This window comes from Hemiscyllium ocellatum, chromosome 28 (assembly GCF_020745735.1).
Source record: "Hemiscyllium ocellatum isolate sHemOce1 chromosome 28, sHemOce1.pat.X.cur, whole genome shotgun sequence".
Taxonomy (NCBI): domain Eukaryota; kingdom Metazoa; phylum Chordata; class Chondrichthyes; order Orectolobiformes; family Hemiscylliidae; genus Hemiscyllium; species Hemiscyllium ocellatum.
In genome coordinates, this window is record NC_083428.1 from 10,567,050 (window position 1) to 10,593,780 (window position 26,731).

Consider the following 26,731-nt stretch of genomic DNA (forward strand, 5'->3'; position numbering starts at 1 on the left):
ATGGACTATCACTAAAAGAGACAGAGAACACACCTGGATCTTCATAAGGAGAGTGCATCAGAGTCCAACTGACCTGTCACTCAGAGACTGTCCCACGTCAGGCTGGATCGAGTTCAACAGAGCTCATAAATGAACTCCTTCAGAACCATTACCTGATACAACAGTGGCTACTGGTCCTGCTGGGGCTACAGAGCTGCTGGGTCTGGGGATCAGCTTAACAAACAGCTTGGCGAGCTGGGTCTTCCTCCTAAGCAATGGGGTGTCAGGTAACACTTCTTGGAGATTTAAGTAGCTGTATTTCAGTGGGGAAGCCTCTCTGCTGGTTCTTTGTGCTCAGTAGTAAGTTCCACCATCTGTTAAACCCTGCCCAATGTTTCCTATCCAGTGTAGGTCAGGCTAGCATCACAGCAAGAAAACAAACCGATGTAGAATTTGGGATTCAACAGATAAGTGGGAGTTCAATTTCTTTTACCTTTTGGGGAACCTTTTGCCGAACTGGTCTCAGGATCTGGCGTCATCTTGCTCAGCTTGACATCTGACTATTACCTGTTCTATGTCTTTCTACCTCTGACCCACTTTATCATAATTCAGTCACTCACCATTTGTCTCTATTCCACTGGGGCACCATGTGCTTTTTTAGTCCATGTACTGGTCCTCTGCCTTCCTCAAGTGTTGCTGCTAGACAGCAAGTGAAGCACCACCACCTCCCCCTTCCCAAACTCATGTATCTTTCCACAACCACTCTGGATAATTTGTGCAGCCTTTGTTTCTGACTCACCGTGTGGGGGAACAAAGGACCTTTCTAAAATACTGCTTGGCCTCCATGATTTAAAAAAAAACCTACAAGTTTGTCATAATGATGACGAAATTACAGTTTATGGATGAACATATTGGTAAACAATTAGTACATTCGTTTAGATCAGAATGGTGCTGGAAAAGCACAGCAGGTCAGGCAGCATCCGAGGAGCAGGAAAATTGACGTTTCGGGCAAAACCCTTCATCAGGAATGGTTTCTCTGGTTTCCAGCATCTGCAGTCCTCACTTTTGCCTAATTAGTGCATTTGTTCAGCCTATGATATGCATGGCATAGGAATGTGATTCAGAAGTAATATTCAAAAAAAATTGCATATATGTGTGAATTTTTTTTAAAAATCAGGGCCATTGGGTGAAAAGGATAGAGGAGGATAAATTGTTCTTCATTTGTCCATTAGACAATAGGTACAGAAATAGGCGATCCACTCCACAAATCAATCTTGGCTGATCTGATAATACTCACCTATCTTGTTTTATCCCAGTAACCTTTAATGATCAGAAATGTGTCTATCTCAGTCTTGAATATACAGTACTCAATGACTTATATTTGACAGCCTTCTGCGATAAAGAATTTCACAGATTCATCACCTTCGGAGAGAAAATATTCCTCCAATTTCTGTTTTAATTGGGCCTCCCCCCCCCCCCCCCCCCCCCCATCCTCTGTGAGTCAGGAACAAAGACTGTACAAATTGCTGAAGGTGTTTGCGGAAAGATACATGAGTTTGAGGAGGTACTTCACTTCCTGTCTAGAAGCAACGCTTCCTGTCCAGCAGCAACACTGGAGGAAGGTAGAGGGCCAGTAAATGGGCTAAAAAAGGACAAGGTGCCCAATGGAGTAGACATAAATGGTGCGTGATTGGATTATGGGAAAGTGGATCAGAGGTAGAAAAATATAGAACAGATAATAGTCAGAGATCAGGCTGAATGACCTATCAAGGGGAAACAATCCCCCATCAAGCTTCCTAAGAAATTTATACATAGCAATAAGGTTGCCTCTCATTATTCTAAACTCCAAACAGCATAAGCAGCCTCTTCCTCATTAGAAAATCCTCCCATTCTTGGGAAGAACCTAATGAATTGCTTCTAGTGCCAGTGGTGACATAGTAGCTCAGTGGTTAGCATTGCTGTCTCATGGAGCCTGGGTTCAATTCCACCCTCAGGCGACTATCTGTTTGGCATTTGCACCTTTTCCCCGTGTCTGTGTGAGTTTCCTCCAGATGCTCTGCTTTCCTCCACAATCCAAAGGTCTAGGTTAGGTGGTTTGGCCATGGGAAATTCAGGGCTGTAGGGAGGTGGGTCTGGGTGGGCTGCTCTTCAGAGGGTCAGTGTGGATTTGATGGGCTGGATGGCTTGCTTCCATACAGTAGGGATTCTATGATTATCCTTGGATAAGGGAATCAAATTGTTCACGGTGTGTTGTCTAGTGCCTTGTACAGTTTTAGCAAGACCTCTCCATATTTATATTGTCTTCTCCTTGAAATTAATAACAACATTCCATTTGCATTCCCGAGTACTGCTGGACTTGGACCCAAGATATTTCTATGATTCCTGCTCTAGAACACTCAAATCCCTCTGTGCTGCAACTTTCTGCAGTCTTTCCCCATTTAAATAATATTCACTTCTATTATCCTACTGCCTATTTCAACTTTGATAACCCCAGTAGTATAAAATATAAGCTAACATTTCCGTCACGAGTATGAGCACCTGAAACTGTTAAAAACTAGAAAGGGTTCAGAGGAGGTTTACCAGGATGTTGCCAGGTATGGGAGGTTTGAGTTAAAAAGAAAGGCTGGGATGTAAGAGGTTAGAGGTAACCTGATAGAAGTTTATAAAATAATGAGAGGTATGGTTGAGTTTGATGGTAGGTATTCTTTTCCTGGGATGGGAGATTTAAAGGCTAGGGGTACACATTTTTAAGGTGAGTGGAAGGAGATTTTAAAAAGACATGAGAGGCCATTTTTCTACATAGAAAGTGGTTCACATGTGCAATGAATTTCGGGAGGAAGTGGTGAATGTGTGTACAATTACAATATTTAAAACATATTTTCTTAAGTACATGAATATGAAATGGTTAGAGTGTACTGGGCCAGGAGCAGGCAAGTGGGACTAGTTTAGTTTGGGATCACTTTGAATATTTGTCTTAGGGCCATAGTGTCATAGAGATGTACAGCATGGAAACAGACCCTTCAGCCCAACTTGTTTATGCCGACCAGATATCCCAACCCAATCTAGTCCCACCTGACAGCATCTGTCCCATATTCCTCCAAACCCTTCCTATTCATATACCCATTAGGATGCCTTTTAAATGTTGCAACTGTACCAGCCTCCACCACTTCCTCTGGCAGCTCATTCCATACACGTACCACCCTCTGGGTGGAAGAGTTGCCCCTTAGGTCTCTTTTATATCTTTCCCCTCTCACCCTAAACCTATGCCCTCTAGTTCTGGACTCCCCCACCCCAGAGAAAAGACTTTGTCTATTTATCCTATTCACACCCCTGATGATTTTATAAACCTCCATAAGGCCACCCCTCAGCCTCCGACGCTCCAGGGAAAACAGCCCCAGCCTGTTCAGCCTCTCCCTGTAGCTCAAATCCTCCAACCCTGGCAACATCCTTGTAAATCTTTTCTGAACCCTTTCAGGTTTCACAACATCTTTCCGATAGGAAGGAGACCAGAATTGCACACAATATTCCAACAGTGGCCGAACCAATGTCCTGTACAGCCGCAACATGATCTTCCAACCCCTGTACTCAATACTCTGACCAATAAAGGAAGGCATACCAAATGCCTTCTTCACTATCCTATCTATCTACGGCTCCACTTTCAAGGAGCTATGAAGGTCTCTTTGTTCAGCAACACTCCCTAGGACGTTACCATTAAGTGTACAAGTCCTGCTAAGATTTGCTTTCCCAAAATGCAGCACCCTGCATTTATCTAAATTAAACTCCATCTGCCACTCCTCAGCCCATTGGCTCATCTGATCAAGATCCCATTGTGATCTGAGGTAACCCTCTTCGCTGTCCACTACACCTCCAATTTTGGTGTCATCTGCAAACTTACTAACTGTACCACTTATGCTCCCATCCAAATTATTTATGTAAATGACAAAAAGTAGAGGACCCAGCACCGATCCTTATGGCACTCCACTGGACACAGGCCTCCAATCTGAAAAACAACCCTCCACCACCACCCTCTGTCTTCTACCTTTGAGCCAAATCTGTATCCAAATGGCTAGTTCTCCCTGTATTCCATGAGCTCTAACTTTGCTAACCAGTCTCCCATGGGGAACCTTGTTGAATACCTTACTGAAGTCCATATAGATCACGTCCATCATTCTGCCCTCATCAATCCTCTTTGTTACTTCTTCAAAAAACTCAATCATGTTTGTGAGACATGATTTCCCACGCACAAAGCCATGTTGACTATCCCTAATCAGTCCTTGCCTTTCCAAATACATGAACATCCCGCCCCTCAGGATTCCCTCCAACAACTTGCCCACCACCGAGGTCAGGCTCACCAGTCTATAGTTCCCTGGTTTGTCCTTAACACCCTTCTTAAACAGTGGCATCACGTTTGCCAACCTCCAGTCTTCCGGCACCTCACCTGTTGATGACACTATTGATGATACAAATATGTCAGCAAGACGCCCAGCAATCACGTCCCTAGCTTCCCACAGAGTTCTGGGCACACCTGATCAGGTCCTGGGGACTTATCCATTTTTGTGTGTTTCAAGACATCCAGCACTTCCTCCTCTGTAATCTGGACATTTTTCACCATCTGTTTCCCTACATTTTGTGTCTTCCATGTCCTTCTCCACCTTGAATCTCCTTTCTGTGCAATGATGAAGGGCTCCGGCCCGATACGTCGAATTTCCTGTTCCTTGGATGCTGCTGTGCTTTAACCAGCAACACATTTTCAGCAATGCATATCACAATAAACCTTACAAAAAACTCTGCTAATCCTGTTCCTGGAAGGCTTTGCTAATAGAGGGGAATGGGGAGAATAGCAGGGGTGGAAGGCAAGAAAGACTTTTTTTTGGCAGAAAGGGATACTATTTGAAGAAGGATATTAAAAGAAAAAAATGCAGTTTGTGGTTCAGCTGAACGGAATGTAAAAAGAATTTTATCAGAGCAGTTTAAGAATTGCTTATCATTCCCCAATGTTAAGAATAGGCAGTATGAGTGTGTGTGTGTGTGGCTGTGAAAGGAGAACTGTTTATTGAAAGAGTTAAAGACCATTAAGCTAATCCTCACAGCTGTCCAGCTGAGCTCCAAAGCCTGAGGTGTATGGTATTAAATTACCAGCTCAACACATGCACTTGGTTTTGCCTTTGCACAGAGGATCTTGCTTGAAGTTTTCGATGGAAACCTGATCTGCATCTTCAGTTACACAGGTCAGGTCAGCTAACAGGTTTTGAGGTAGGAGCTATTACTGTGAGCTCTGATCAGAATAAGTAACTCCATGTTGTTTGCACTGAATAATTCAGCTATAAATGCATAGCAAATGTGAATTTGGGGCAGCAATTAAGTGCAGCATTGTCACATAATCCATTGCAAGAGATTCAGCCAATGTGAGGAATTATAATTGGGTCATGTGCTAAGTTTCTGAAAATGCATTTAACGTTGCTAATACAGTGCTGTCAATTATATCAAGTGGGCCACACTACAAGGGGTAAAAGTCATGCTTCAGCTGTGTAAAAAGTCCCGAAACAAAGACAGAAAATGTTGGAGAAACTCAGCAGGTCTGGCAGCATCTGTGGAGAGAGAAACACAGTTAACATTTCGAGTCCAGTATGATTCCTCTTCAGAACTGTGTTTGCTTTTTCGTTTGCTATCTACCAGCCCTTCTCTCCAGTTCTGAAGAACTTTTTCACGCAGATGGTGGTGCGTGTAAGGAATGAGCTTCCAGAAGTGGTAGCGGAGGCTGGGACAGTTGCACCATTTAAAAGGCATGTGGGTCGATAAATGAATAGGGAGGGTTTCGGGGGGGTATGGGCCAAATGCTGGCAATGGGACTAGATTTATTTAGGATATTTGGTTGGCATGTCCAAGGATAGAATAGAATCCTACAGTGTGGAAACAGGCCCTTTGGCCCAACTAGTCTACGCCAACCCCTCCGAAGAGTAACCCACCCAGACCCATTCCCCTGCTCTATTATCCTACATTTATCCCTGACTAATGCACCTAACCTAAACATCCCTGAATGCTACAGGCAATTTAACATGGACAATTCACCTAACCTGCACATCTTTCGATTGTGAGAGGAAACTGGAGTACCCAGAGGAAACCCATGCAGACACAGGGAGAATGTGCAAACTCCACAAAGATGAAAATCACACACCAGGTTATAGTCCAACCGGTTTAATTGGAAGCACACTAGCTTTCGGAGCGACGCTCCTTCATCAGGTCAATCACCTGATGAAGGAGCGATGCTCCGAAAGCTAGTGTGCTTCCGATTAAACCTGTTGGACTATAACCTGGTGTTGTGTGATTTTTAACTTTGTACACCCCAGTCCAACACCGGCATCTCCAATCATGTCCACAAAGATGGGTATCCCCGGCTGGAATCAAACCCGGGTCCCTGGCACTGTGAGGCAATAGTGCTAACCACTGAGCCACTGTGCCACCTGAAATTGGACCAAAGGATCTGTTTCTGTCCTGTACAACTCTATGACTCTAAGGGTTGTACTGACTCAAAACAATAACTCTGTTTCTTTCTCTATGGATGCTGCCAGACCTGCTGAGTTTCTCCAGCATTCTCTGTGTTTGTTTCAGATTTCTACCATCTGCAGTATTTTACACTGTAAAAACCTTGGTCCGGACAGATCTGGAGTTGCAGTTCTGGGTACTGCACATCCACAATAACATTTCATTCTCAGAGGGAGTGCAGTGTATGTTTGGACAACCAAGGGTTAAAACTACGAGGCGAACTTACCAAAACTATGGCTGTGTTCCCTCGAATGTATAAGGTCAAATGGTATTTCATGTTTTCAGAATATTAAAGGGAGGAAGGTTAAAAAAAAAAGCTACTTCAGCTGGAGGGGAGAGGGCACAGACTAAAAATTAAATCCAGACACTTCAGGAGTGAAACTGGAGAATATTTCAACACAAATTAACAAAAGTTTGGAACTCTCATCCATAATTGACAACTGAGGCTTGATAAATTGCCAATATTTAAATCTGAGATTGATGGATTTCTTGTAGCCAAAGGTATCAAGAGATGGTGAGTGAAGAAGAGTAGATGGAGCAGGGTCATAAATCAGCTATAATTTCAAACACACTGAAAGGATAAATAGCCTCTCTCTATTTCCTATTTTCCTATTCTCCCCTTGACATTCCACCCCCTGCATTATATTAATTTGCATAATGGTTTTTGGGGTGATGTTAAATCAGTGAAAGGGGACTTCTACATGGGTGCTCAATGTTTCTTCTCTCTAGTTAATGCCACCAAAATGCAGATTAGCTTCCCACTCATCTCAACTATTCCTCAGTTCATTCCTATGGGGAAAATGTCAGAAGTCTGACAACATCAGGTTTTATAGTCCAACAGGTTTATTTGTAATCGTAAGCTTTCGGTCCACCTGACAAAGGAGCAGCGCTCCGAAAGCTTGCAATTTCAAATAACCTGTTGGACTATAACCTGCTGTCATCTGTCTTCTGACTTTGTACATCCCAGTTCAATACCAGCACCTTCACATTATGGAGAAAATGGCAGCCATATTTGTTCAAGTAAGAAGAAAATGATATACTTAAGACAGAGCAGGAGGACTTAACCTATTGCCACTGCAACACCATTTAATAAGTTGATGACAGATTTCCTACTTTAACTCCACTCTTTCACCTTTTCCATCAATATCCTCAATGCCCAAAATCCATCCAAGCTTTGAATTCCGAGGTGCTTTGATACATGTGATGGGCTAAGCCTCCAGCCCAAAACATCGACTCTCCTGCTCCTTTGCTGCTGCCTGACCTGCTGTGCTTTTCCAGCAACACACTCTCAATTGCAATGCTATAGATGTCAATCCTTTCCTTTGTCCTTTCTTCCAACTACAGCTTGCATTTATATAGTACGTTATGAATAGCAAAATATTTTAAAGCACCCCACAGAAGTGTCAAACAAATTTTGACACCAGAGGTATGAGAGGTGGACTAAGATGTAGATTTTGAGCAACATCACAAGGGAAAAGCAAGTGGTGAAGGTGAAGATAGTTTTAAGGAGGACATTCTAGACTGTAGAACCCAGGTCACTCAGGGCCTGGCCACAGTGGCAGAAGCTTGAGTTGGAGGAACACAGGTATCTTGGAGAGATGCAAGATTGGTGAAGCTTACAGAAGTGGACAGTCTTTTGGAATAATTCCTTTACCAACACATATGGATACAGTTGTTAGGAAATGAATCTAATTGTTTACTCCAAATGCACTCATAAGATAGAAAAGATAATTACATTCAGTTTGACAGAATTATGTAGACTAAACAGTGCTGAAGAAAGGTATACCTCAAACATCATTCACAGATGACCACACTGTAAACTTGTGACGTGTGTGCAAAAACCACAAGAGATTTAAACTTCATGCAACAGATCAATCAGTCACCATGTTTTTACAATGAGTCACAGTGATTCTGGCTGATTTCCCCTGGAGCCTTCAGCTGCCGATTGTTACCCTGCGATCCTAGTGAAATGTGTAAAGGTTGATGAAGATTGCTGGGGATGGTGGAAAGGCACAATGGAGGGAGTTGGTGGGTTTCAACTGGCTGCCAAGTGCTCAAGTCAAAGACCTGGAACTGCCCATACTTATGAATGACCTATTGGCCACACCTTCCACGATATTGATGAGCTGTAACTTCTGAGGAGACATATTCCAATAACAGGTGGGTATCCTGGTGAAAGGGAAACAAGGTGGGTTTCTTTTAAAAGATATAAAGTGAACCTTACCATTTATTAATGTTTAGTTTATCTGAAGACTAGAAGGATCTTATATTTGGAATAGAGTACAACATACTTGACTGCAACCCAGCAAACCTGACATGAAGACCCCAGATTGCTCACTACTTGCTGTTGCTAATGAATGGAGGAATCCTGTGAATTAGAAAATGCATGCACACTGACCTTCAGCTATCTGTCTCCACTTTCTTCAACAACCTGTCTTCTGTTTTCTACAGGGAGAAAGTGAGGTCTGCAGATGCTGGAGATCAGAGCTGAAAATGTGTTGCTGGAAAAGCACAGCAGGTCAGGCAGCATCCAAGGAGCAAGAGAATCGACGTTTTGGGCATGAGCCCTTCTTCAGGAATCTGTGAGCCCTTCTGTTTTCTACAAAAAAGTCGGGTTGACTTAGATCAGATTACTTACAGTGTGGAAACAGGCTCTTCGGCCCAACAAGTCCACACCGACCCGCCGAAGCGCAACCCACCCATACCCCTACATTTTACCTCTTACCTAACACTACGGGCAATTTAGCGTGGCCAATTCACCTGACCCGCACATCTTTGGACTGTGGAGGAAACCGGAGCACCCGGAGGAAACCCACACAGACACGGGGAGAACGTGCAAACTCCACACAGTCAGTCGCCTTTCTGCGACTTTCTGCCTTTCTCTTTCAGTCTCAGCTATATTTTCTTCTCAGTCTGGTTCAGTGTTAAATACCAGACGTTAAAGGTTGCTTAGACAAAGTTGAGGGATGATTTTTAGTCAGAGTTTTGTTTCAGCTTACACAGCTCAGAATTCCAATCCCACTGAATATCGGTTTCTTGGTTCATTTGATTACAGGTATCCCAGCCAGGTCTTACTAATGATAATAACCAGTAGGATGCAGTGTTGCCTCTGAAGACCATGACTTCAAGCTGGATTCCAGGGTTTGAGAACAGAATCCAGCTTGGTGCTGAATTGTTGACGATGCCATGTTTCTGATTGTTGGGGACTTGTGCTGTCAGGTGGATCTAAAATGTCCCATTGAGGCACAACTGGAGATTCTCCTGTGATCAGGTAACACTTCGGAAGAAATTGTTTTTCCTCAAGAGGCTGCTGGGAATCTGGAATTCACTGCCTTTATGATTGGTAGATGCAGAAACCCTTATGATATGAGAAATCTTTAGATGTGCGCTTGTGATGCCAAGAGGTACAAGGCTGTAGGCAAGGTGATAGAAAATAGCTTTAGGTTAGTTAGGAACTTGTTTATGACTAGCACAGATTCAATGGACTGAAGGGCCTTTTTCTATGCTGTAGACCTCTATGAATCTATTAAACTTACCTCTGAAACAACATCAGCAACACTGATTAATGGACCATTTATCTCTTGCTGTTTGAATACCAAAGGAATTTGAAGAGTATTCTCAAGTGACGTTTGATATCTTGCCTGAGGAAAAATCAGGGCAACTGATCAAATGTTTGAACAACATCTATAAGAAGGTAAGTAAGCTGGTCAAGTTACAGTGTGGGAATTTCAGCGCGTGAGACCTGGGCAACAGAAGAGACTGCCACTAGTGGTGGACCAAATAAAACCAGGAATCTGCAATAGGCCAAAACTCAGTGAGCTCAGAAAGTTGCCAGGGAGAGATTACAGAAATGTGGAGGGGCACAAAACAAGGATAATGCATTTAGAATGGAGTGCAAGGATTGGGAAGGGTGATAATCAGGCCCCAAAATCCCAAGGTTTGGGGCCGTAAGGGTCCTATTGTACTGTGATTGAGGATCGGGGACCACTGTGCTGGGGGGTTTAGGGGAGGATTCCCCAGTCAGGAATGGCACTGATTTCTATTCATGGCCCTTCCTCCTGCCCCAACAATTAGCCAGGCAGCTGGGTTAATTTTTAGCATTTCCACCAAAGATGCGCCTGACATTGATATCAAATCAGTAAGTCTGCCACAGCTGATTGAATCTGTGCCAATTCCCCCACTGCATCTCATGGCCAATATTTGAAGAGACTCTTTACTGTTCACCTTCCCTTTGAGATAGTTGCTGGCTGGTCATGAGATAATAAGGTCTCGCATTTTGTTTGGAAGGCTGGTCCGAAATAATGCTATGTACTGCTTGTACATATAATATCATCATATAAATAGTGTTTTACTTAAAATAACAGGCTTGAAATTCAACTGTGAACAATGATTGCCCAAGTGGTTAACACAATCACAACAAGTCTTTCTCTGACACTTGAATTGCAACAGTAATACATGTTTATGCAATTTCTAAAGTCGTACAACATTCAAAGTCACTTCCCGGAAATGTTACCAAGCAAAATTGGACACAAGGCTAACTTTAGAAGGTATTAGGATAGATGACCAAAAGGCTTGATCAAAGAGGCAGGGTTTAAGGTGGGTATTAAAGGAAGGTAGAGATGTGGAGACATTTGGAGAGCAATTTCTATAGCTCAATAAAGGGAGTGGAGGCCATGGCCAGCTGTGGTGAAACCACATTCGAAGATGCATAACAGAACAGAATTGGAAAAGCTGAGAAATGGCTATTGCTAGATTTTGCCACTATATTGAACGATCAACACATAGGCCTGTGTACTGCCAGAAGAAATTAGATCTCTTTCATACAGAGGATATGGAATATACAATTCAGTGATCACATTGTTGCTGAGCTGAGGAGCTAAGATTTCAGCTAGGAGTGCGACAATGCATTGCTCAAAATACCATGAGCACTACCATCTAGAGGGACAAGGGCAGTAGGTGTATGCAGCCTCCAACACCTGCAAGTTCCCCTTAAAGCCAGTGACGACACTGACATGGAAATATATCACTGTTCCTTTATTTTTGCCAGGAGAAAATCTTGACTTTCCCTAACTAACAGCGGTTCAAGAAAGCAGCTCACTACCACCTTCTTAAACGTAATTAGGGATTGGCAGGTAATACTGTTACAGTCAGTGACATCTCCATTCTCTGAAGGAATCATAATAAAAAATACTCACGAGAAGAAAATGCAAACTTGTCTGTCTGATCATATGATTATATAGCACAGGCTATTCAGACCATCATAGTTGACTGAAAGGGAAAGCCAATTAGTCACCCTCTCTCCCACTCTTTCCCCATCGCCCTGCAATTTGTTTTTAGTATTTATCTAATTCCTTATTGAATGTTACACTCAAATCAGCGTTTGGATAGTGCATTCCAAATAATCATAACTCTTTATACGAAGAAGAAATTCTTCAGATCTCCTACTTGGATTTTTTGCCAATTATTTTATATCTGTGACTTCTAGAAGACTGTGTTATTTTTCAGAAACAAAATGTCAGACAGAAGGAATTTGCATTCATAAAGCGCTTTGTCCTGTCTCCCAGAAATGACCCAAATTTATCACATAAATTACCTAGGAGAGTAGTTACCATTGTTACGTAAATGTACATTATTGCTTTGTAGGTAAAAATTATGTTACTGGTTTTAATTAAATCACCTAAAAATAATTTAATTCTTTAAAAGAAAATTTGACAATCAATCTAAGAAACTAAAAAGTCTCTTCTGACACCAGCTTAGATTTTAATACATTATTCCCTTAATTACTGTTCATAACAATTAAGAAATATTTAGATGTGCTCTTGTAATGTTAAGGCATGCAAGGCCATGGGCTAAATACTGGACAATCGGATTAGAATAGTTCAGTACTTGTCAAGGATGTAAGGGCCAAAGGGTTTTCTAAATATTATAGACCTCTTTGACCTAGCAATAGACAGCCGTAAAATTAAAATAGCTGACTGAAGGATAATGAACAGCCATAACAGAGCAGTAGATGTGATCCAAATGGACTTCAGTAAGGCGTTCGACAAGGTTCCCCATGCGAGACTCGTGAGCAAGGTTAGATCTCATGGAATAGGGAGAGAACTAGCCATTGGGATACAGAACTGGCTCAAATGTAGAAGACAGAGGCTGGTGGTGAAGGGTTGTTTTTCAGACTGGAGGCCTGTGACCAGTGGAGTGCCACAAGGATCGGTGCTGGGAATAGGCTGAGGCTGTTTACCCTGGAGTGTGTGAGGCTGGGGTGCGATCTTATAGAGGTTCATAAAATCATGAGGGGCATGATTTTCCCTGGGGTGGTGGACTCCAGAACTAGAGGGCATAGGTTTAGGGTAAGAGGGGAATGATATGAAAGAGATCTCAGGGGCAACTTTTTTCACGCAGAGGGTGGTACGTGTATGGAATGAGCTGCCGGAGGAAGTGGTGGAGGCCAATACAATTGCAACATTTAAAAGGCATTTGGATGTGTATATGAATAAGAAAAGTTTGGTGAGATATGGGCCAGGTAACGTGGTTAGCACTGTTGCCTCACAGCACCAGGGTCCCAGGTTCGATCCCAGCCTTGGGTGATTGTCTGTGTGGAGTTTGCACGTTCTCCCCGTGTCTGCGTGGGTTTCCTCCGGGTGCTCCGGTTTCGTCCCACAGTCCAAAGATGTGCGGGCCAGGTGAATTGGCCATGCTAAATTGCCCGTAGTGTTAGGTAAGGGGTAAATGTATGGGTGCGTGGCGGGTCGGTGTGGACTTGTTGGGCCGAAGGGCCTGTTTCCACATTGTAAATCTAATCTAATCTAATCTAAGGTACTGGCAGGTGGGACTAGATTGGGTTGGGATATCTGGTCAGCATGGACGATTTGAACCAAAGGGTCTGTTTCCGTGCTGTACATCTCTATGGTTCTACGACTCTCAGGAGGAAAGCCAATTAGATATAGGCTATGAAGAGATTCCTCTTGATCGCCAGTGAATCCTCTGGCAAATACCTGGGCTCTGTTCTTCACAATGGACATATTCAGTTCTTTCCTAATTAAATATTGTACGATTACTCACCATCTTGATGCATGGGTAGGATGATAACTGAAGTGAGATGCCAGAAGGCAGCAAGCACCAATGGAATCCTATCTCCATAATTCAGAAATGCTAGATAGACTGAAAGCAAATAACTTTACTTAGCAAATTGCAGTGTAAAAACTTTCCTCCTCGGGACTTTCCTCCTACTGGTTCTTTTGTTAATGATATTGAAACCTTGCCAGTTTATTGACTTTTTCTTTCTTGCCCGCTGAATAATTTCCTCTTTATCTACTCTATCAAAACTCCCGAAAGCAGCACTCCCTGATCTGCAAAATTCAAAGCAGGTGGATCAACAAACCAGAGACTAAGAGAAAATAACACCCAAGTTGAAATTCCTTTGTGCCAAATGCAGAGTTTGATGCCTCAAATGTGCACCCAGTTGGCCACGCATAGTAATCGATAACTCTGCTTTTCCAACTTGAGAAATCTGTGATGAAGTGAGAAGCTTTAGAACAGATGAATTAGTTGATAACATTTGTAATGTCCCATAGTGGAACATTGGTTTATGCAGCACCTCTCTCCTTTCTATTTTAACACATTCCACAACTCATTGAAAATAATCATAGTGTTAATTGCAACATGCATTTACTGCAGTAAAACCTCACAGGCTATTTCACAAGACTTACATGTAAATTGTCACCAAACCTCATGAGATGCTCACTGACAGCTTGGTCAAAGAGTTGATTTTAAAAGAGGAAAGGTAGAGAGGTTGCTCGGTGGCTTAATGGTTAGCACTGCTGCCTCCCAGTGCCAGGCCTCTGGGGACTGTCTGTGTGGAGTTTGCATATTCTCCCTGTGTCTGTGCGGGTTTCTTCTGGGTGCTCTGGTTTCCTCCCACAATCCAAAGATGTGAAGGTTGGGTGGATTGGACATGCTAAATTGCCCATTGTGTTAGGTGCATTATTCGGGAGTAAATATAGGGTAGAGGAATGGGTCTGGGTAGATTACTCTTCAAAGGGTCAGTGTGGACCTGTTGGCCCAAAGGGCATGTTTCCATACTGTAGGGAATCTAACCTAATCTCAGGTAAGACCACTGGCAGCTGAGGGTACAGTTGCCAATAAGGTAGAGAGATAATAATTTAAAGACGTACAAGATGAATTACATCTATACTTAGTAACCAGGGACCTAACACAAAATAAGAACATTAGAAAGAACAGCAAAAGTAACCCATTCCATGCCTCGAGCCTGCTCCACCATTAAACTAAATATTAAAACTGATATAGTCCCAGGGGTCCTTAGGATTACTCTGTCATTGCAGAAACAGAGATGCAACTGCTGGCGGTTTAACCTGAGGATCAGCATGGCTGAGGGTGCAGGACCTTCATGGCAACCTTCGGAAATTGAACCCATGATACTGGAGAAAGTGAGGACTGCAGATGCTGGAGATCAGAGTCAAAAAGTGTGACATTCCTGATGAAAGGCTTATGCCAGAAACATAGACTCTCCTGCTGTTCCGATACTGCCTGACTGGCTGTGCCTTCCCAGTGCAACACTCTTCAACTGTAATGCATTGGTGTCTATATCAATGTGGACTTCAACAGTTTCCTCCTTTCCCCTTCCCCCACCTCACCCCAGTTCCAAACTTCCGGCTCAGCACTGTCCCCATGACTTGTCCTAACTGCCTATCTTCTTTTCCACCTATCCACTCCACCCTCATCCCCCCACCCCGAGCTATCACCTTCATCCCTCCCCCACTCACCTATTGTTCTCTATACTATTTTCTCCCCACCCCCACCCTCCTCTCATTTATTTCTCCACCCTTCAGGCTCTCTGCCTGTATTCCCGATGAAGGGCTTATGCCCGAACGTCGATTTTACTGCTCCTCGGATGCTGCCTGACCTGCTGTGCTTTTCCAGCACCACTCTAATTTAGACTCTGGTTTCCAGCATCTGCAGTCATTGGTTTAACCTAGTTTACATTACAAGCCAGCCATCCAGCCAACCGAACTTTAGGGAGAAATGAATTGCAAAAAAACTTCTGGATCTAAATTTGAACAAAATGGAAAATTCCAAAAATAAAAGGAAGGATTGCAGTTAGAGGACATCTGTCATGACGTCAAGACATCCTGCAACCCTTTTACAGCCGATCGAGTATTTGTTACTGTTGAAATGCCAGAAACACAGCAGCCAATTTGCACACTGTAAGCCATCCAAAATTTAATAAAAAGCAATGTGACAATGACCAAATAATCTGTTTCATTGAAGTTGATTCAGGAGTAACTATGGACAGGATGCTAATGATAACTTCCTGCTCTCCTCCAAAATAGTATCACAGCATCTTTTACATCCACCTGAGGAAACTTCTTGTTACCGTCTTGTCTGAAAGTCAGCCCCTGAAATAGTGCAGCCCTCTTTCAGTGCCACTCTGAAGTGCCAATTAGATGTTTGTGCTTGAAATCAAAACCTGCTGATATAGCAACAAGAGTGCAGCTAACAGAGTCACAGCTGACACTCCAGGCTTGGCGCTGTTGAATTTGGATTCTCACTTTCCAAACTCAACAGGAAGAAACAACTTCTTTGCTAGAGAGCTAGAAATCTGGAGAGTGGAAATAGGCCAGAGAGTTGCTGACAAGATACTTTGTTTTGATTAGAATCCTACAAGTAGTCCCCATACACTTGAAATGTTACATCTATAAATTTAGATGCTGTAAGAAAATTCTACATACATGCCAGAGACAGCCAGTGATTCATGTATTTCATAAGTAATCTTACACTGGGGCCTATCTGGTCCAGGTCTCCAGTAGCCACTGTCAGATGAAGGTTAAATCAATGATGACAACGATGGCATATCATGTGAGAAGTCTGGTGAGGCCTCTCTCAACATCAGGAGCATCTTCTCTGCTTTTGCCAGGCAGGTTTCTCAGGAGGCGGCAGCAATTAAGGAGGATTATATTTCTTAAACACCTTATTACAACACAACTCACCTGATGAATATTCAGCTTACTACTGTCTCAAACAAACCAGATGTCCAGAATGGAAGTCAGAGTGGGTACCCAGCAACGTCAGCTCACCGGGGAGAAAGTGAGGACTGCAGCTGCTGGCGATCAGAGTCGAGAGAGTGGTGCTGGCAAAGCACAACAGCTCAGGCAACATCCAAGGAGCAGGAAAGTCGATGTTTCGAGCATAAGCCCTTTATCAGGAATGAAGCCCCAGACCTCTCCTATTTATCTCTCACCCCCTGAGGCCCCCACACCCCCATCACCCCAAATTCCTGATGAAGAGATGATGCTCAAAATGGGACTCTCCTGCTCCTTGGATACTGCCTGAATGGCTGTGCTTTTCCAGCACCACACTTTTTGACAACTTCAGTACACCACGTGCTGCAAGGAGCCTCCATGTTGCTCAGCACTAAACACCATCTCGGGGCACAATCCAGGCCCAGGACTTGCATCCGAGACTGGTACAGTTGAGAAAAGAACTGGCAAGAACAAAGCAGAGAACAAGGTAGGACTGATAAATTAAATTGCATTTATTTCAATGCAAGAGGCCTAACAGGGAAGGCAAATGAACTCAGGGGATGGTTAGGAACATGGGACTGGGTTATTATAGCAATTAACATGGTTCGGGGATGGACAGGACTGGCAGCTTAATGTTCCAGGATACAAATGCAACAGGAAGGATAGAAAGGGAATCAAGAGAAGAGGGGGAGTGGCGTTTTTGATAAGGGATAGCATTACAGCTGTGCTGAGGGAGGATATTCCTGGAAATACATCCAGGCAAGTTTTTTGGATGGAACTGAGAAATAAGAAAGGGATGGTCACCTTACTGGGATTGTATTATAGACCCCCTAATACTCAGTGGGAAGTTGAGAAACACATTTGTAAGGAGATTTTAGTTATCTGTAAGAATAATAGGGTGATTATGGTATGGAATCTTAACTTTCCAAACATAGACTGGGACTGCCAGAGTGTTAAGGGTTTAGATGGAGAGGAATTTAAGAGTGTACAAGAAACTTTTCTGAGTCACTATGTGGATGTACCTACTAGAGAAGGTGCAAAGCTTGATCTACTCTTGGGAAATAAGGCAGAGCAGGTCACTGAGGAGTCAGTGGGGGAGCATTTCGGGGCTAGTGAGCATAATTCTATTAGTTTTAAAATGGTGATGGAAAAGGATAGACTAGATCTAAAAGTTGAAGTTCTAAATTGGAGGTACTCTAAATTTGACGATATTAGGCAAGAACTTTCAAAAGCTGATTGGGTGCAGATGTTTGCAGGTAAAGGAATGGAAGATGGGAAGCCTTCAGAAATTAGATAACGAGCGTCTAGAGAAAGTATATTCCTGTCAGGGTGAAAGGAAAGGCTGGTGTATATATAGGGAATGCTGGATGACTAGAGAAATTGAGGGCTTGGTTAAGAAAAAGAAGGAAGCATATGTCAAGTATAGACAGGATAGATCGAGTGAATCCTGAGAAGAGTATAAAGGCAGGACGAATATACTTAAGAGGGAAATTAGGAGGGCAAAAAAAGGACATAGTATAACTTTGGCAAATAGGATTATGGAGAATCCAAAGGGTTTTTACAAATACATTAAGGACAAAAGGGTAACTAGGGAGAGAATAGGGCCCCTCAAAGATCAGCAAGGCAGCCTACATGTGGAGCCTCAGGAGATGGGAGAGACACTACATAAGTATTTTGCATTAGTGCTTACTGTGGAGAAGGACATGGAGGATATAGAATGTGGGGAAATAGATGGTGACATCTTGCAAAATGTCCATATTACACAGGAGGAAGTGCAAGATGTCTTGGATCACAAAAAAGTGGATAAATCCCCAGGACCTGGAACTCTGTGGGAAGCTAGAGAAATGATTGCTGGGCCTCTTACTGACATATTTGTATCATCGATAGTCACAGGCGAGGTGCCAGAAGACTGGAGGATGGCTAACGTGGCGCCTCTGTTTATGAAGGGTGGTAAGGACAAATCAGGGAACTATAGGCTGGTGAGCATGACATGGGTGGTGGGCAAGTTGTTAGAGGGAATCCTCAGGGATGTGACGTACATGTATTTGGAAAGGCAAGGACTGATTAGGGATAGTCAACATAGCTTTGTGTGTGGGAAATCATGTCTCACAAACTTGATTGAGTTTGTTGAAGAAGTAACAAAGAGGATTGATGAGGGCAGAGTGGTAGAGTGATCTATATGGACTTCAGTAAAGCAGTTGACAAGGTTCCCCATGGGAGACTGGGTCAGCAAGGTTAGATCTCATGGAATACAGGAAGAACTAGCCATTTGAATACAGAACTGGCTGAAAGGTAGAAGACAGAGGGAGGTGGTGGTGGAAGGTTGTTTTTCAGACTGAAGGCCTGTGACCAGTGGAGAGTAACAAGGATTGGTGCTGGGTTCACTACTTTTTGTCATTTATATAAATGAGTTCAAGACGTACAGTTAGTAAGTTTGCAGATGATACCAAAATTGGAGGTGCAGTGGACAGTGAAGAAGGTTACCTTGGATTACAACAGGATCTTGATCAGATGAGCCAATAGGCTGAGGAGTGGCAGATGGAGTTTAATTTAGGTGAATGTGAGGTAAATCATTTTGGGAAAGCAAATCTTTGCAGGATTTATACACTTAATGGTAAGGTCCAAGGGAGTGTTGCTGAACTAAATGACCTTGGAGTGCAGGTTCACAGATCCTTTCGAGTCACAGGTTGATAGGATAGTGAAGAAGGCATTTGGTATATATTTTTTAGGTTCCTTGCAGTGTGGAAACAGGCCCTTCAGCTCAACCAGTCCACACTGACCCTTCAAAGAGTAACCCAACCTGACCCATTTCCCTCCAACTAATGCACCTAGTACTATGGGCAATTTAGCATGGCCAATTCACCTAATCTGCACATCTTTGGATTGTGGGAGGAAACCACGCAGACACTGGGAGAATGTGCAAACTCCACACAGACAGACACCCAAGGCTGGAATCGAACTGGGACCTTGGTGCTATGAGGCAGAGTGCTAACCACTGAGCCATCGTGCCACCCCGTGCTTTCCTTTATCAGTCAGAGTTTAGACTACTGGAGTTGGGAGGTCACGTTGCAGCTGTACAGGATATTGGTTGGGCTGCTTTTGGAATATTGCATGCAATTCTCGTCTCCTTCCTATTGGAAGGATGTTGTGAAACTTTACAGCATTCAGAAACGATTTACAAGGATGTTGCCAGGATTGGAGGATTTGAGCTATAGGGAAAGGTTGAATAGACTGGGGCTGTTTTCCCTGGAGCATCGAAGGTTGAGGGGTGACCTTATGGAGGTTTATAAAATCATGAGGGGCATGGAGAGGGTAAATAGACAGAGCCTTTTCACTGGGGTTGGAGAATCCAGAACTAGAAGGCATAGGTTTAGGGTGAATGGGGAACTATATAAAAGACATCTAAGGGACAAAGTTTTCACACTAGGGTGGTGTGTGCATGGAATGCGCTGCCAGAGGAAATGGTGGAGGCTGGTACAATTGCAGCATTTAAAAGGCATCTGGATGGGTAAATCAATGGGAAGGGTTTGGAGGGATATGGGCCAAGTGCTGACAAATGGGACTAGATTAGGTTGTGATATCTGGTCGGCATGGACGAGTTGGACCGAAGGGTCTGTTTCCGTGCTGTACATCTGTGTGACTTTATGAATCTTTGTCCTTGGCGGAGTGGGAGGGGGAGTTGACCTAGTCGGCTACTGGATGGTGGGTTTGTTTGGTGCGTGTGTCCTGGAGGTGTTGTCTGAAACATTCCACAAGTTGGAAACATTCCATAAATCAGCATCAACGTCGATTGCACCAGTTTCCCCATCTCCCCTCGCCCCCCCCCCCCACCTTATCCCAGATTCACCCCTCCAACTCGGCACTGCCCTCTTGAACTTCCCCACCTCTCCATCTTCCTTCCCATCCATCCGCTCCACCCTTCCGTCTGACCTATCACCATTATCCCCAACTTTATCTACCTATCGCCTTCCTAGCTACCTTCTCCTGGCAAGAACTGTGAATGATTGGCACAACGTCTCAATTCCATTCATGCGCCCATTTGATGCCCAGAGATGTGAAATCATTCCTATTTCGTAGTAGCCTTTTGGAAAGTTCTAGATAGTATACAGAGGAACCTTGGTTATTTGGCATTCGATTATCTGAATATCGGATTATCCGATGAGATCGCAATGTCCCGATGCTTGGCTAAACGATGTTATCTGGCATTTGATTATCTGGAATTTGATTAACCGAATGAATACTCCCTACTTGTGTCCTTCAGATAATTAAGGTTCCTCTGTACTTGGAAAAAAATGTGAGGCTCAGAGACAAAGGCAGTTCACAGACTGCCCATCCCTGCCCAACCACCTGGATCCTAAAGAGTAGCCGTGATCTTGTGGTAAATGAGGCTAGTGTTCCCACATCCCGTGTTTTTCTGTCTTTGTCTCATGAACGTCTTGGGGTCAGCCTGCTGTGTGCTTCCCAGGACCCTGCAGTTAAAGGCTTCAGCTCCAAGTGGCTTGGAAAGTGCTTGATACAAAATGTTTTATTTTCTTTCCAAAGCCCGCTAAGCCCCACCAGGAGTTGTTTAAAAGCCAGCCTCCTGTAGTTGCAATTGGGCACTCACTGCTTTTGGAGCTAAGGCAAGGAGGGGGGAACAGAGGAGGAAGAAGAAAGGACTTTAATGAGTATTGCTACCATATGGTAAATGGATTTATTATAATTCCATCTTAATTGCACTTTCCTCTGAAATAAAAGAGCCCCTCCACTTGCAGTACTTCCCCTAATAGCTTTTCTATGAATGGTTTTCTCCCATTGATGTGCATGGAATAAACTGGACAAAAGAGCTGAGCATTCAAAGATTTTTTTTCTCTGGCTACCCCACCCGTCAGAGACAGAGAGAAAAGCAGATTAGCGTTAGCAATGTTTAAGCACCTCGGTATATCTAAGTTCTGTTTTACTTTTCATTCAGGGGCACATTGCTAGTCTGCCGTCTCGCACTTCACAGACCTGCTGGTGAGAGACATCCAAGGAATGCAATTAGCATGGTTTGGTCAGCTGCTGGGGCAGCTTTCTTCACCCCCAACAAAGGGTTTCTCACAACCACCCCTCCGCGTCCCCCCCCCCTCCCACACACACACACACACACAGACACACATTCATAGATACATACACACAGACACACACAGAGACAGATACACACTCACACAGAGTCAGACACTGACACACACACACACACACACACACACACACACACACACACACACAGTTGTCAGCTTTTTACCAGTCACCCCACTCTACAAAGAGTACTTCCAAATAAACCTGTTGGACTATAACCTGATGTTGTGTGATTTTTAACTTTACAAAGAGAAAGGAAGACTTGCATTTATATTGCAACATGCCAGCTCCACTTTACCGTTCCAGCATATCCCAAAGTGGAGCTAACGAAATACTTTTGGTGGTGTTAATACCTTGTTTGGTAATAATGTAGGAGCAATGGTGACCAATCTGTGCACAGCAGGACTTCAGAAACAGCAATGAGATAATGCCCCAGTTAATCTGATTTTTATTAATGTTGGTTGAGGAATAAATATTGGTCAGGACATCTGGGAGAATTTCATTGTTGATCATCTTCAAAACAGCACAATGGAATTGTTTACCTGAGAGGGCAGAGGGGGTCTCAACATATTCCAAAGGATAGCATAACACTATTTCCCGAGGTCACAGCAGCCTGATTCATTTTGTGAAAAGAAAGAACCCTAATTATTTAATTGATAGCAATTCCAATCAAGGAATTGTGAAGCGTTCCTTACAGGATGATTGATTACAGTAAGACGGTTAAGGAGCTGTGACATGTTTTTGACATTATTAGCAGTCAGAACACTCCGGGGAAAGTACAGGGGTTTTTCTATTTCTGACTAGATATTCTTGAATTTTAAACAATTTATTCCAATTGGGATGCCGTTTCAATATCACTGTCTTTGCTGATCCCTGTGATAGTGTTCTACGTGTGACTGATAGTTCCTAATGTTCCCTCCTAACCACAAGCCCTTTGATGGGGCAATGCTAAGGTGGATCCTGACCTTTCACCCATCAGCATTGACTGTTCTTGCTTTACAGGTATGTTGAGGGTGCTTTTCTTTAATCTACAGATGTTGAATATTGGAGAAAGGTACCCATACTCACAAGAAGGATACCACAAAGATCAGTTTTGACATCTTTGTTGTTTCCTTTGATATAGTACAAGTCACCATTATTCCATTCTCTCATTCTCTCCATTCTCAATCCTCAACCTGGAGGATTACCACACCTCAGGTGAGAGACAAAGTTAAGTTAGTAAGATTTTCATGGTAAACTCTAGTCAGTGTGGGAATTGAACCCATGTTATTAGTATTACTCTGCATTGCAAGCCAACTGAGCTAATTAATCCACTTATTTGTTGATCTGTATTTGTAGTATCATATAAATCATGCAGCATTTCAGCCCACCATGCCTCAATTTAAGAACAGTTTGAAGGTAACAGAAAGTAAAAGTTTCTTGCATTGTTAAGAGGCATTCCAACAGCACAATGTGCAATTGAAGATAGTTATATTGCTTCCTATACCTTCGGGCAAATGATGGTAACATTTGAGCTCGAGAATTGCATTAGGTTCAGCTCTTTGTTCAAAAGCTTAAAGGCCACAAGCTGCAACTTGCTGTCATGTGGATTCTAGAAATTACACTCATCATCACCAACAGACTGGGTGTTCAAAGGGAGAAAGATTCTTGGAAAGTTATGACTTGGGGAATGCAGAAGAAGCTGAACCTAGACAATTTCTTGAATGGGACTATGCATTCAAGTGCTTATAGCCTATCATAAAATGTCCAATGGACCCTTCCTAATATTCTTTTAATTAGGTCTGTCCGGACATTTGACTAATAAGGTCATAACGTTGAACTGAGGTCTGCGGGAGTTAAATAGAATTGCAGTTAACAGTAACGATTGCGTATTTAAAATTTGACAGAAGGCAAGATTATAAAGCTTTCAAGGTTAACGCCAGCAGTGAATCGTGAGGTGATTATCCAAGAATGAAACTGAACGACTTGGGAAATTGTTCAGAAATTGGACGTGTTGCTTAATGTAGTGAGAGGCAATGCCATGTTACACAATGGAATTATAAACTAAATGGTAACTATTCTGTACTGGGCAGTTACTAGGTTCCAGTCAGAGCTAAGAACAAATAAACTCATCATTTGCTGTGACTCAGCAGGGAGGTTTTTTATTCTGTGCACTCTATAAAAGTTCAAACCATGAGCAGGGGCTGAACGCTCACCAGTATCACATGACTCATCTCTTAAAGGGACACTGTACCAACATAACACACAACAACTATTAAACAGAACAATAACAATTTTTGAGCAACAACACTTTCAAAATAGAAGGTTGTTGGGTGTGATGTAGTTATGTTTAGCTGAAAATACCCTAAAACTATAAGCACAATTTGCAATGGGGATAAAAATGGCCACTGGGTTTACGTTTGAGGTTCATAGGCCATTTTTGTCACACTTTTGGTAACTAATATTCAAATAGAAACCAAAAGCTAAGGCCCCAGACTGCCTGACCTACAAAAACTGAATTGCTACTCCTGAAGTAACAACTTTTCAAGAACCGATCCCCTTTTAATACCCATTGTGAAGAATGTGACTTCAGGAGTTCACATGTCAGCAAGTGATTGCAGCTTGTGACTCCTAGATTACTAAACAGACAGCAGAACCTAAAGCAATTCAAGGGCTTGAATTTTGCAATTATCCCGTACCATTGTTTGAAAGTACTGGAGTATATCTTCCCTTGCACATTACATTGCTGGAGTGACTGTTAGTGATGCAAGAACCTTCCGCTATCTGTTCATGCTCTTCAAGTTGTTCTTATTTTGAGTCAGTCAAGGCTTTCAAAATAACCCACTTCATTTATTGAACATTCTAACATTCCCCATTCTGTCCTGGCTTCATTAATCATGATTAAAAATTGAAACTAAATTTACACCAACAATTATAATGTAAGGAGTGGGACTCATTCAATTACACTTTCGAAAGGGCTAGTAGAGACACAATAGGCACCATCTGTATGACTGGGTGATGGTAGGGGTCATAGAGTCATAGAGATGCACAGCATGGAAACAGACCCTTCAGTCAAACTCATCCATGCTGACCAGATATCCTAAATAAATCTAGTCCCATTTGCCAGCATTTGGCCCATATCTCTCTAAGGCATCCAGATGCCTTTTAAATGTTGTAATTGTACCAGCCTCCAGCACTTCCTCTGGCAGCTTATTCTGTACACGCACTACCTGCTGCATGAAAAAGTTGCCCCTTAGGTCCCTTTTAAATCTGGTCAAACTCCTTTCAACAAAATCCCTAACCGTAACAGCTTGAAACTTTTATGTCTATAACAGACAAATAATGTCAACATCTCAATGAGGAATGTGAGCAGCTCATTCAAACCCTTGACCCTGCTCTGTAATCTAACCTCCAATCTACCTTCCTACCTATATCTGATCATATACCAACCCCTTGCTTATCAAGAATATGCTAATGTAAAACAGCAGTTGTATTAGAGTTATTAAAAGGCTCAAACATAATCTGAGGGGAGGGTGACATTCAGCAAGTGGTTTTGCTGTTTGTGTAAGATATCATCTAAAGGCCAAGTCAGGGGTCAGACTGCAGAATCCTGCAACCCAACTGCCCGTTACAAATACTTTGATAGGAGTGTGTGTGTGTGTGTGTGTGTGTGTGTGTGTGTGTGTGTGTGTGTGTGTGTGTGTGTGTGTGTGTGTGTGTGTGTTCTATCCATCTGGCATTTTGATTTCACACAGGAAAGAAATCTGATAAATATTATAACAAGGCTATTTTCAGAGCCGGGTTACCTCTGAACTCCCAGTGTGCAGCTGCCGGAACCCAATCTGTAAATACAGTCCTTTGTAAACACTGCTGCTTGGCTGGTTGAAGGAGTTGCAGATGCAGCATTCCTTTCCAGATGCCCTGCACAGAACATCTATAATACATCCCAAACACATGGATTTATCCATCAGAACGCTCCAATTTGGCATCAACCTGGAACTTGCTTCCCTTATCTCCTTACTGTTGCAAACACAGGTTTCTAGTTACTCCCAAACAAAGGCACGGTGTGATATTTTTCTATATTTTTCTCTTGCATCATGTTGGACATGCTGATCATCAGTCACTACCTCAATTAACTGGCCATTCGTTCATTCTGTGCCAACCCAATGGCTATACCCCAGGAGATGAAATTGATATCATTGAAACTACCCCATTTCTTTCCTTGATTCCCAGACATTCATGGCTTTTGGGTGACTTATTAAAATGAGGCCTTGCTTACCCTCTCAGATCAAATAAAATCCAGGATATTGTCCTGACCAACCATTGCACCTCAACCAATGAACAAAACAGATTATCTGGTCACCGTCATATTAAAATTTGTCAGACCTCTTTTATTCGTGTGTGGATGTGGGTGTAACTGGCCAGGACAACATTTATTTCCCAAACACAAACAGAAATTGCTGGAAAATCTCAGCAGATCTGGCAGCCTCTGTGAAAAGAGATCAGTTAACGTTCTGAGTCAAGTAATCCTTACTCAGAATTCTCATTTCTTTCCAGACTCCAGACTTGCTGAGCTTTTCCAGCAATTTTATGTTGTGTTTCTGATTTACAGCATCAGCAGTTCTTTAGGTTTTTTTTTATTTAACATTAATTTCCCATTCTTTATTGGCCTTGAGAAGTTGGTGATGCATTGCTTTCTTGAACTGCTGAAGTCTTTGGAATATAGATACACTCATGGTGCCACTAGGAAGGGAATCCCGGGATTTTGACCCAGTGACAATGAGCAAACAGTAATATAATTCCAAGTCAATATGGTGCGTGGCTTAGAGGAGAACCTGCAGATGATAGTGTGCCCCATGTATCTGCTGCCCTAAACCTTTTAGGTGATAGAGTTTGTGGGTTTGGAAAGTGCTTTTGAAGGAAATGAGTTGCTGCAATGCATCTTGTCGTCAATATGCATTGTGTCAGTGGTGTAGGAAGTAAATATCAGAGGCGGTAGGTAGGTGTCAATCAAGTGGGTTGCTTTGTCTTGAATGGTGTTGAGCTTGAGTGTTGCTGGAGCAGCACCCACCTAGGCAAGTTGTAAGTATTCCATC